We start from the raw sequence: 11599 nt of genomic DNA on the forward strand, positions 1-11599 counted from the left end.
CCACAGGAAGCACACTTTAAAGAAGAGCTGGACAAAAGATAGATCAGAAAATCTTTTGGTAGATCACTGGATGATCTACAGTGGCAGTTTCAGCCTCCCAGATCCTAAAAAAAGCAACAGCATGACTTTTCCCGGTCCTAAATTATACAATTGAAATGAAGAAAACCTGGAGGCAAGGAGGACACCTAGAGAGGATTTTTGTATGGAAGGAGCTTTATTCAGTTCTAGTGCTCAAAACAAATTCCTTGGCTCAGCGTTCCTTCTAAGAGCATATCTGGTAGTTGTTCTTCCGGTCCTCTCAAGTGTCTTGGTTTCTCCACAATTCACTTACGCCCTTTGCTACTGCTGCTTACACTAGATAGGATTAAAAGTGTGAAACATCAAGAGCTGTCTCCTGCAAGGTTGTGCATTTATGTAATTACATTTGTATAAAATAAGAACAAAAACTTTCCATAGCTCACAGTTACACTAGAGCACAGGTGCATATGGGAAACAATCACTGAAGTATTTGTAAATGACTGACCTTTCAGCCAAGTCAAGGAAGACTGGGAAATGAAGAAAGCACCACTTGTTTACTGTTTACAGAGCCATTCAGCTCATCAAACCAGTTGTGTAGACGAAAAAACCCTAACAAAAAACAAAACAAAACCAAAATCACCCTCCAAAAATCTACTAGTGTAATTCACCAGGTAATTCAATACTGCAGGAGACAGAACAACCATTGCCAAATAGCTCAGGGGAAAATAATAAAGAGTAAAAAAATCACAAGAGTACACTGCACTAGGTATTTCACCGTGTGGATCACAACAGATAAAGATCTTCCAGAAAGCTAGGAGTGTGGTTACTGCGAAGGGAGGAGGGGAGACAAAAAGGGAGCATTGCTCCCCAATAAGAATTTTCTTTAGTCCCCAAATTTCCAACATTCCAGTAACCTGAAACTTCAGTTGAGCATTTAGAAATAGAATGTAGGCATCCAAAAAAGAAAGAAAGAAAGAAAGAGAAAAGAAAAGAAAAGAAAAGAAAAGAAAAGAAAAGAAAAGAAAAGGAGGCAGCCAGGGTTACCAATGAAATGGAAACATAGCAAATAAAATAGTTCTTGTTATTATTAAAGTAAGGCAGGATACAGACTGCCATAAAGAGGCGCCTCCCTGGCGCCTCTCTTTGCTCCGCAGGAGCGCCACAGCAACCAAATTGTGTGGCGCTGCTGCGGAGAAAAAAAAGGAGCGCCTGGAAGCGGCTCCTTTTTGTGGCATTGCTGCAGCGCCAAAGACAGTGCAGTGATGCCGCAGCTGCGCCGCTCCCGTTTGGAGGCGGTGCAGCTGCGACGTCACCATTACACGCCATGTCTGGTGGGCGAGCTGCAGCTGCGGCACCCTCATGAATGAATGAATGAATCTTTATTTGTATACCGCTATTCCAATGATCACAGCGGTTTACAATCAGTTAAAATATAATACAACAAATCCAATAAAAGAAATCCCCCCACATTAAGCAATAAAATACAACAATAAAAATATCCATCACTCAATCACCTTTTAAAACCATTAAAACTAATAACAGCAATAACCCCAAAGACATCCATTACATTACAATTACAACAGCATAAAGGAGAAGAGTGGAATTAAGGGACATGGGGGAAAGCAAGGCGGAAAAAATGAGTCTTTAGGTTTTTTCTAAAAGACTCCAGGAAGGGGGCTGAGCGGAGCTCGACAGGGAGAGAGTTCCAAGCCTGCGGGGCCGAAGCAGAAAAAGCCCTATGTGCAGACATCACATATCTCGTGTCAGGAACTCTCAAAAGCTGTTTCCCACCCGACCGGAGAGTGCGGGGCGGATTGTATGGGGAGAGGCGGTCCTCCAAGTACCCTGGGCCCAAGCCATTTGTGAGGGTTGCCGGGTGTGTGGGCGCACCGCCCATCAGGCAACCCTTGCACGTGACGAGGGCGCTGCAAAGGCCCGTCTGTTCCGGGCCTAAATCTATCATGGGGCTTTCTTGGTAAGATTTGTTCAGAGGGGGTTTGCCATTGCCTTCCTCTGGGGCTGAGAATGTGTGACTCGCCCAAGGTCACCCGGTGCCATGTCCCAATTTTAGGTGGGACAATCATGGGTTTCAGCTTCCCATCCTCCAGCCTGCCACCTTGTCCTCCAGCCCACTGTCCTCCTCCCCGGCCCTAGGAAGCATGGCTGGATGTCCCTCCCCTTCCCGGCCTCGCAACCAATTAGAGAGGCTTCTGGCTGAAAGAAGAGGCAGGACTTCCAGCCACAAAGACCACTGGGGCCTGTAGTTGCAGGAGGAACCACCCCTTCCTGGCCTTGCAACCAATCAGAGACTTCCAGGGGTAGGACCTCTGGTCGCAAAGGCCGCTGGGCCTTGTAGTTGCAGTGGTTTCCTACTGGTGACTACAAGCCCCAGCGGCCATTGCGACTGGAAGTCCCACCTCCAGAAGCCTCTATGATTGGTTGCGAGGCCAGGAAGGGGAGGGACATCCACCCTGTCCTGGTTTGGTGGAGGACAGATATGGCAACCCTACCCAGTGGGTTTCATGGCCAAGCAGGGACTCAAACCCTGGTCCCCAGAAGCATAGTCCAACATTCAAACAACAATGCCACACTGACTCAGTATCACATATATGTGACAGTGCATCATAAACATGTATAGTCTCCATATCAGTGGATTTGCCATCCATCCGCGGACAGCAAGCCCCCTTTTTTCTTAATAGCGGCTAGTTTCTATAGCCAAGCAGGAATTTGAACCCTGGTCTCCAGAGTTCTAGTCCAATACTCAAACCACTACACTATGGTGATTCTCTAGAACAGTTCTAGGTGTGAATAATTTTCAGTGTCTCACTCTTTGCAATACTAGAAATTTAGAGACTAGGAAAATTTCATTGGAGGGGAAGAATTCTGATGTAAGGGGAGCAATGCTCTTCTCAGCCACACCTCTGCTGCTGCAAACTTCCTCAGCATACAAATCTAGAACAGATTGTGCAATGCCTGAGTGATCTGCTCAAATCCAGATATCACTTTGCCTATTTAATTACAGAAAAGAGCCTTTAAAATATTCTTACATAAGACAAAATAAATATAATGTAATGTAGATAGAAAGTCAATACATTTATTCACAATTAACTGCCACATTGGTCATAATTGTTTTTGGTCCAGTGTATGCTAGACCAAGTTAAGAAACAACAACTGTACACCAGGGGAAAGGGAGGGCAGAGAAAGGAGGGTTGCCATCTTTTTTGTTACTCTCTCTTCCCATGCTATTCAGCAGTTTAAACTAGAAGTGCTGATACGCTAAAGAACTATATGTATCCCCTTGCAATCTTTACAACAACCCTATAAAGGGAGCGTTTATTATTATTTAATTCCAATATTACAGATGTGGCACTGAAAGAAAGCAGCTCCCTAATCTTATGGATAAGTACATGGCTTGTTTATGTTCCTCAAGATGCTGTTAATGGCATAACACTAAGCTTCTTTCTGGTCTGTAGGAAAAAGGAACAGTCTGGAAAAGCAACTAAGAAATTTATAATATAAAATCCCACATCTGATTATTATTTATGACAACATGTTTATTTCTTTTCCTCCCCTTGACAACTATATATTAGAGACTGCATTAACTGGATATTGGCACGATACAGACCGCCCTGTTGAGGCAGCCTGCAGCTGCCCCTTTCCCCTCCGGATTGGGGCCTGGGCATCCGCAGTGGCAGCCCCAGAGGCCCCAATCTGCTGCTTCTCCAGGCCTTGGGGAAGCGGCAAAATGCCACTTCCCCGCAGCCTGGAAAGGGGTGTCCTTGGGGCTTCATGCCCCAAGGACACCCTGGCAGCTGCGAGGAAGGGGAGAAAGGGGCCGCTCGGCCCCTTTCTCTTCTGCATTAATGGCGTGGCTGTTTAAAGGCCGTGCCAGCGATACACATGACAAAAAGGAGCTCTGTTTCAGAGCTCCTTCCCACAACACTGAAAGGGTGCCCCAAGCACCCTGCAGCGTCACGGGGACATCACGCCCATGCTGTGCTGTTTGGCTGCGGAGCGGCCGTGACGTCATAATGGCAGTGCCCGTGTAAACAGGGCGCCACCATTATCATGCCACTGTGACGTGATAGGGTTGCGGGGCATGTGATGGCACCGCTCTCAGGCAACCCTAGCACGTATCCAGGGAAACATCTGAAAAAACCGCAGTGTGGCTGCATAGTAAGCTCAAGGAGAAAGTGTAAAGAAAAAAGAGAATGTATAAAGTATGGAAGAAAGGACAAATGAAGGAAGAGTACTGATATATAGTCCAAGTTTGCAGGAATAGTATAACAAAAGCCAACATTCAGAATGAGTTAAGACTGGTTATGAGTTAAGACTAGTTATGCATGCAGGGAGCACCAAAAAGCCCCCCTCCCCCAAGATATATTTTACCCAAGAAAATAACCAAGGAAATGATGGAGCTGCTGCTTAGTAAGGATAGTAAAATACTAATAGATCACAACGAAACGGCATAACTGCTCAATACCTATTTTGCTTTCATTTTTGCCTCAAAAGAGAACTATGTGTGTACATCCATGCATCCGCAAAGACCTTGGTAAGGGATTCAGACTGCAAATCATTAATAAGGAGATAGTCAGGAAGTGAGAGCCAGCCTAATGGTTTGGACTACAAATCTAGGGACCAGAGTTCCAATTTCTGCCCAGTCATGGAAATTCTCTGAGTGACCTTGGGCAAGTCACACTCTTTCAGCCTCAGAGGACAGCAGAGACAAACCCACTATGAACAAACCCTGCCAAGAAAATCCCATGATAGGGTTGCCTTAGGGCTGCCGTAACTCAAAAACAACTGGAAAGCATACAACAAGAAGTCAAGAATTACCTATCTAACCTAAATGAGTTCAAATCAGCAGGGCCAAACAAACTGCATTCAAAATTATTGAAGGAATTTGTTGAACTCTCTGGGCCACTTGCCATCACTTTTGATAAATCTTGGAGAACAGGTGCCAGAGGACTGGAAAAGAGCAAACATTATCCCTCTCTTCAAAAAGGACAAAAGAACTACAGGGAACCAAAAGAACCAGTAAACTACAGTCCAGTCAGCCTGACCTCAATACCAGGTAACATATTAGAACAGATTATGGAGGAGATGATTTCCAAATAGCTAGATGACAATGCAGTGATTAGCAGGAGCCAACAAGAGTTTGTCAAGAACAAATCCTACCAAAATAATTTTATATCTTTTAAAAAATTGGGCCACTAGTTTAATGAGAATGCTGTAGATGTAAGGCGGAAAGAGTGTGACTTGATCAAGGTCACCTGCTGGGTTTCCATGGCTGATAAGGTCCCCCAGGATATTTTGATTAGCAAACTGATGAAATGTGAAACAGATAGGAATATTGTACGATGGTTCCATAATTCACTGGAAAACCAATTCAAAGAATCATAAATTGCTGCACTCCAAACTGGAGGGAACTCTTCAGTGGATTTTCCTGGGGCCACTACTTCAATGTTTTTATCAATAACTTAGTTCAGGGATGGGGAACCTATGGCCCTTCAGTTTCTGACAAACTACCATTTCCTTCATGCCTTACCACCAGCCAAGCTGAAGAAGTTTTAGCCAGGCTCATGAGGGCTTACTTGTAGCTCTTCATCTTATGTGATGCTATATTAACACCTTGCGCATCCCCATGCTGACCCATGGACTAACCTGGATGAGTACCTGGGGCAGGACAGCACGAGCTCAGCCCATGTTATCCTGCTCTATCTGCTCAGGCCCTAAATTAGGTATATCTGAAATACAGAAGAATCCTCCTTTTTCAAATCACTACCCCGGCACTCCATATCTGTTTATATAATTTATGAACTATTTCATCACATTTACGTATATGCATTTTTTTGACAAAAAGGGGGCACATAGTCAAGATTTTAATGGCAACTCAAATTTATTCCCAAGCGCTTCCTGATTTTTCTCCCAAGAAGCTGAAGCCCCTGTGCAGCTCTTGCTGAAGTAGAGTAGAATTTAAATAATTCAGTAACACAGTGAGTACAATTCATGTTAGATTTATGATCCATTCCTAAGAAAATAATTAACTCTTGGAGTTAAAGCACCAAAACAAAAGCCTTTTAAAAAATCTGTAAAGCCTGTGAGGGAACTCCAATTTGAACCTGAACTCCATGGAAATCCTATGCACACAAATTCTGGAACAAGCAGCTTTGCATTCACACAGAAATGTGTACCAGTGTCCTTTCCTCCTTTGTAATGAATGAAACAGTGGCCTGTTACAGACTGCCAAAATAAAGCTGCTTCGGGTCTCTTTGGAGGTATGCTATTTAAATGAGGCATGGGTCCTAAGAGTCCGGAGGTCGCACCAAAGCCACGCTCCAGTCCTAAGGACTGGAGTGCAGCTTTGGTGCAGCTTCTGGATTCTTAGGATGCATGCATCATTTAAACAGCATACCACCAAAGAGACCTGAAGCAGCTTTATTTTGGCAGTCTGTAACAGGCCAGTGTTTGCTAGCATAGAGTCTCTATGAACATACTAGAGCTCCCAGGCTTATAAGAAATTAAAGGATCAAAGTGAAGTACCACATTCCTTTAGTTAGTTACAGATGTGTAAATCCCTCAGAAGTCAATAGAATTTGATTTAAGCATATCTGATTGGGTGTGAAGTGAATAAATTCTTGTTTTGCTGTTACCGTTTTACACAGTCTTGCATAAAATAAAGATACTGTAAATGTACAGAGGAAGTCAAAGGGGCCATTCAGACTACCTTCTGTACTGATTTGAAACCCAGATTAAAAGTCGGAAGTTCCCATTGGCACCGGTTTAAACACATCAGAATTAGGGTCTTTCACACTTGACCCAGGGCAAATCCCCCTTCGAGTGATTTTTCCAAAAGTGGATAATTTCCCGTGTCTTTTAGGAAAACCCGTTTCTTCCCTGCTGCTGGTAAATGTGAACTTGGCCCCGGTCATGATCAGGTCCAGTTCAGGGGAGGGATTAGGGCAGAGGGAGGGCAGAGGGCAGAACATGCCTCCCCTCTCCCCTCTTGGTGGTTTTTTTTTTTTTTTTGTAATTTTATTTTTGACAGATTATGCGAATGCTTGTTCTAAGGTTGATACATATTGATAGAATGTGTCTGCTTGTGCTACATTTCCCTTTCGTTTGCTTGCTGCCGGTACGGCAGGACACTTTGCAAGTGGCATTTTTTAAAAATTAATTTTTGTGTGTAATATGCAAATGCTACAATGCGAATGTTACAAATATTTCCCTTTCAATTTGGCAAATTGATACAATGTGTGAATGCTTGTGCTATGTGTGTATGTAAGGAGAGGTGGCATTCTGGGGTGGCAGAGATGGCATTCAGGTGGCCTCCTCTGCAAGCGACATTTGTTATTATTGTTGTTGTTGTTATTATTATTATTGTGACAGATTATGTGAATGCTTTGGGCGGGAAGGGAAGGGGAAGGAAGAGATTCCAAAGGGGAAGAAATGCTGGGCTGGACGCGAAGGGGAAGCTAGAAGCTGGCATTCAGAGGGAAGGCTGTGAAAATCAATGACTTTGGGGGAGTCACACTCTCTCAGCCTCAGGGGAAAAGCAATGGCAAATCTCCTCAGAACCAATCTTGCCAAGAAAACCCCAGGATAGGGTTGTTTTAGGATTGCCATAATCTGTAATGACCCAAATACATACAACCCACACACACACACACACCTGGAGGTTTTTAAATTTGACAAGTTGACAGAATATATTCACATTGCCACCAATTTTTTTTTAAAAAAAGGAGGGGGGAAAGCACCCATTCAGTTGGCCAATGGCTGTAGGATATGTCACCTTTGACGAAAGCAGATGTGAATTTGATTGACAGCAAAAGAGGCTCCATTTTAAAGTGGTACTGCAAATGTGAACTTCAGAGGGGCAGATTGCCCCGATCAAGGTAAAGGGTAGTGGGCACTTGTAACTGAGCTGATTCGGTATGGGGGCAACTGGATCTACCCAGTTCTATTGAGAGCAAATGGGCTAGTGAGAATGGGACCTAAGCTGTTGTTTGGAAACTGCAAAAGAGTATTTTAGACCAGTATTTGGCATATTCTGTAATCTCAGATGCAGTGATAATGTAGAACAGAGTGATGTCTGCTCAGTTAAACTTATTCACGGCAGGGCCAGATTTCAACAACAGTGTGGGTCTTCTTGATATCTTCAGTAAGAGTTCATATATGTCATCCTTTGTCAATTAAGCAGAAACAAATCCAATCCTACAAGGAATTTAAAAAAATAACAAAGGTTTTCTCCTCTGTGATATTTGCTGTCAAGTGAGCATCAATTTATGATGACCCTATGAATGAGAGATTTCTAAAAGCCTCTCATCAGCTGTGCTACCCAGGTCTTGCAAACTCATGGCCATGGCTACCTTGGTTGAATTAATCCACCTGTAGTGTGGTTTCCCTCTTTTCCTACCACCTTTCACTTTACAAAGCATTATCATCTTTAACAGTCACCTCACCTCATGCTACATCCAAAGTATAACAGCTTCATTTTAATCATCTTTTAATCACCAGGCTTGATTTTCTCTAAGATGCATGTATTTGTCCTTTTAGCAGTCCATGGTATCCAAAGAACTCTCCTCTAGAACCATATTTCAAATGAGTTTATTTTCTTCTTGTCCCTATCCTCTCCTGTTTTCCGAGTTTAGATAAAAAAATAACAAAGCTTGACTAGTCAGGAAAATCCGCTACATGAGTCTGTTAAGATTTTGTTTTATTGGGCAGCAGTTTCTTCAGGTGACAAAGATGTTTTTGACAAGCAGTCAGGAAGTATTTTATCCCTAGAATGAAGGGATTGGGAAGAGCACGGTGCCATGAAAGGCATTTGGGGTTTCTATGGCAATGTAGAATGCTGTCTGACCCTGTCAGCAAAAACAGAATATTCAGCTGCAAGGGAGAGTCTTCATCCAAAGAATAGGGTTGTGAGATGGGATTCCTAGCAATGGTACCCTTGTTATAACAGTCTCTTATGGAGAAGGCCATTGTCAATATTAACATCACTGAAAACACAACAGTGACAAAAATATTTCCCTGTCCCTCTGGAGAAATGGAGAACAGAAGAGCAGGTAGTGCTACTATGGAGTGGTAGCATGGAGACTTGGCTCACTATGCCACCTTATTGCCACCCAAGAAAAGCCATATGCTTGTTCAGAATTATTGGCCTAAATAAAGAATAAGCAAAGAGCAACCCTTCAGGTATTGCTGAACTGCAGTTCCCAGCATCCCTTACATTGGCTATGCTGGCTAGGGCTGCTGGAACTTGCAGTTGAACAGTGTCTGGAGGGCCATGTCACTCCCACCCCTGGTCTAAGTCCAAGATTAAATGTTAAACAGAAGGTGAACACTTATATAAATCTCATTGATTGATTGAAACTTCTGTGATTGAGGCTAGTACAGTCGACCCTTTGTTTTTGTGGGGAACCGTTCTGGCCCCTCCGGCAAAAACGGAGACTCACATGTATTCAAGCCTCATAGGCTTGAATGGGACACACCCCCACGAGCGTGCAGGGGGTGTGTGCCATGGGGGCACACCCCATTGAGGATAACAGAGGTTGCCCCTCCATGAGTGATCAAGAATGCAGATCCCAAGTCCACGAGAAAGGAGGGGCGACTGTAATTGGATTTGGCCATTACTTATTCTTTATCTGCCCCAACTACATATCCTTAAATCTGATACTTTGAGGGCCTGTTCACAAATGGTCTCCAGCCTTCAGCAGATCCACACCATTGCAGCTTTTATTGAAAAAGTATCTGAAGGAACAGAATTGTTTGTTTGTTTAAAAAGGAGAAATCTTACCTGCCTGAAAGATTTTGGATATTTTGTTTGAGCCAAGATTTTGAAGGATAGGAGTAGTAAATATACGGGTTGCATATTACAGAAAAATGAGATTATTTGGATCAGTGGGTTCTAGATTTGTAGATGGCAGCTCTCCTCTGGATTTAATAAGGGTCTGGCCAAAATGCTGCCAATGCAGCTAGTAAAAAATAATGTTTGTTTTTCAGAAAAGCAACTCCTAGCAGAAACTAATGGGAATTTGTACTGGGACAACCAAGCACTTGCCATGAAATAAAAATGGCTCTTGATGCATTCCTCTTTCTCCTCACACACTATGCCACAATATTAATGAGAATGCGTAGAAATGGCAGAAATCTCACTGCAGTTCCTTGTTTTATTTTAGCTAGGATTAACCCCCCCTCCCCAAATTTTGTGTTTGAATATCCAGAAAGTTAAATTCCCAAGGCCAAATGTCTATTTATAGAGCAAGAAGGAAAATTAGAAATTCTTCTCCTCCCCCCCCCCCCCACCTTATAGTATTACCTCTAAGAATTATTGTGCCATTTTCTCAGTCCCTTCTCCAGCTGTTGGCATGTTGTTATAAATAAATAAAATGGAAAGAGGAATCCCCTCTGACTCTCCTAGGGAAGCAAACAAGCTCATTCACTTGCTCTGTGCAGTGTGGAAGGAATAAAGCTGGGAGGCCTGCAGCAACTGTATCTCCTCCCCTTGGAGCCTCTGTCACTAATGACATCAGGCATGCACATTAAGAAATGTGCACAGGCTGCACACTCCCTCCACTTGCACCTGCCGTTTTTGCAATAGTGAACAAAGGACACAGTCATAAGTGCAGAGTCCATGAATACAAGAAAGAAAGAGAAAGGAGGAAAGAATTCCACAGCAGAAGCCAGGGGAAAGTTGTTATCATACAAGACCAGATGCACTAGCAGTTTCTTAGCATTAGGTACAAAGAATTACAGACAGCCTAAATCTATTAATCAATTTGAATAAAATTCTGCTTAGATCCCATTGTACCTGCCAGCCAAATAGTGCTTTTCCAGTAAACCACAGGATTGACCTATGGGGAGTGGAAAATGCATTCAGTAAATCTCATTGATACATTTTCAGTTCCAGGTCAGGTGAGTTTGACCCTGAGCTCAGAATGGATAAATGGAACTTTTCAATTAGGTCTTCACCTCCCTGTAGGTAACATTTGCAATTTACTGGGAGATTAGGAAAGCTCTTAGGTGTAGCTTCAGTTAACAGTGATGAAAAGACAAATATTCCACAAATTTTAAATTTTCAAAAGGCCTTGGCAGATGGTAGCCAGAGTGGCCCATTTAGGAGCAGGGGCACAACCTAACAAATGCTTGGAGGATAAACCACCAAAGATTCCTCAGTCTTAACAACTGTGATCCAAAACACACTGCAGAAATAATCCAGTTTGAGATTGTTTTAACTTCCCTGGCTCAATGCTAGGGAATTCTGAGAAATGTAGTTTTGTGAGAGATTTAGCCTGCTCTCTCAGAGAACTCTGGTGCCACAATAAACTACAATTCCCAGGATTTCCTAACACTGAGCCAAGGTATTTGAAGTGGTCTCAAACTGGATTATTTCTTATTATTATTATTATTATTATTATTATTATTATTATTAACCTTTATTTATAAAGCGCTGTAAATTTACACAGCGCTGTACATACAATCTTTTTAATTGGACGGAGCCCTGCCCTCAGGCTTACAATCTAAAAAGACACGACACAAAGGGAGTGGGGGTGGGGAGGGGCCATCTCTAGTAGGATAA

The 11599-nt window shown here is 43.1% G+C and overlaps 1 long non-coding RNA gene across 1 annotated transcript; it reads right to left on the minus strand.

Annotated features, from left to right (window-relative positions):
- Positions 1–222: 222 nt before the first annotated feature.
- On the minus strand, positions 223–10455 carry LOC149314316 (uncharacterized). The gene is made up of 3 exons (XR_016281113.1): positions 10340–10455; positions 524–627; positions 223–354 (listed from the first exon to the last, which is right to left on the minus strand). It is a non-coding gene; the product is annotated as an uncharacterized LOC149314316 (long non-coding RNA).
- Between the last annotated feature and the right edge of the window lie 1144 nt (positions 10456–11599).

This window comes from Sceloporus occidentalis, unplaced genomic scaffold (assembly GCF_023333645.1).
Source record: "Sceloporus occidentalis isolate IW3139 unplaced genomic scaffold, rSceOcc1.0.p SCAF_4, whole genome shotgun sequence".
Lineage (NCBI taxonomy): Eukaryota > Metazoa > Chordata > Lepidosauria > Squamata > Phrynosomatidae > Sceloporus > Sceloporus occidentalis.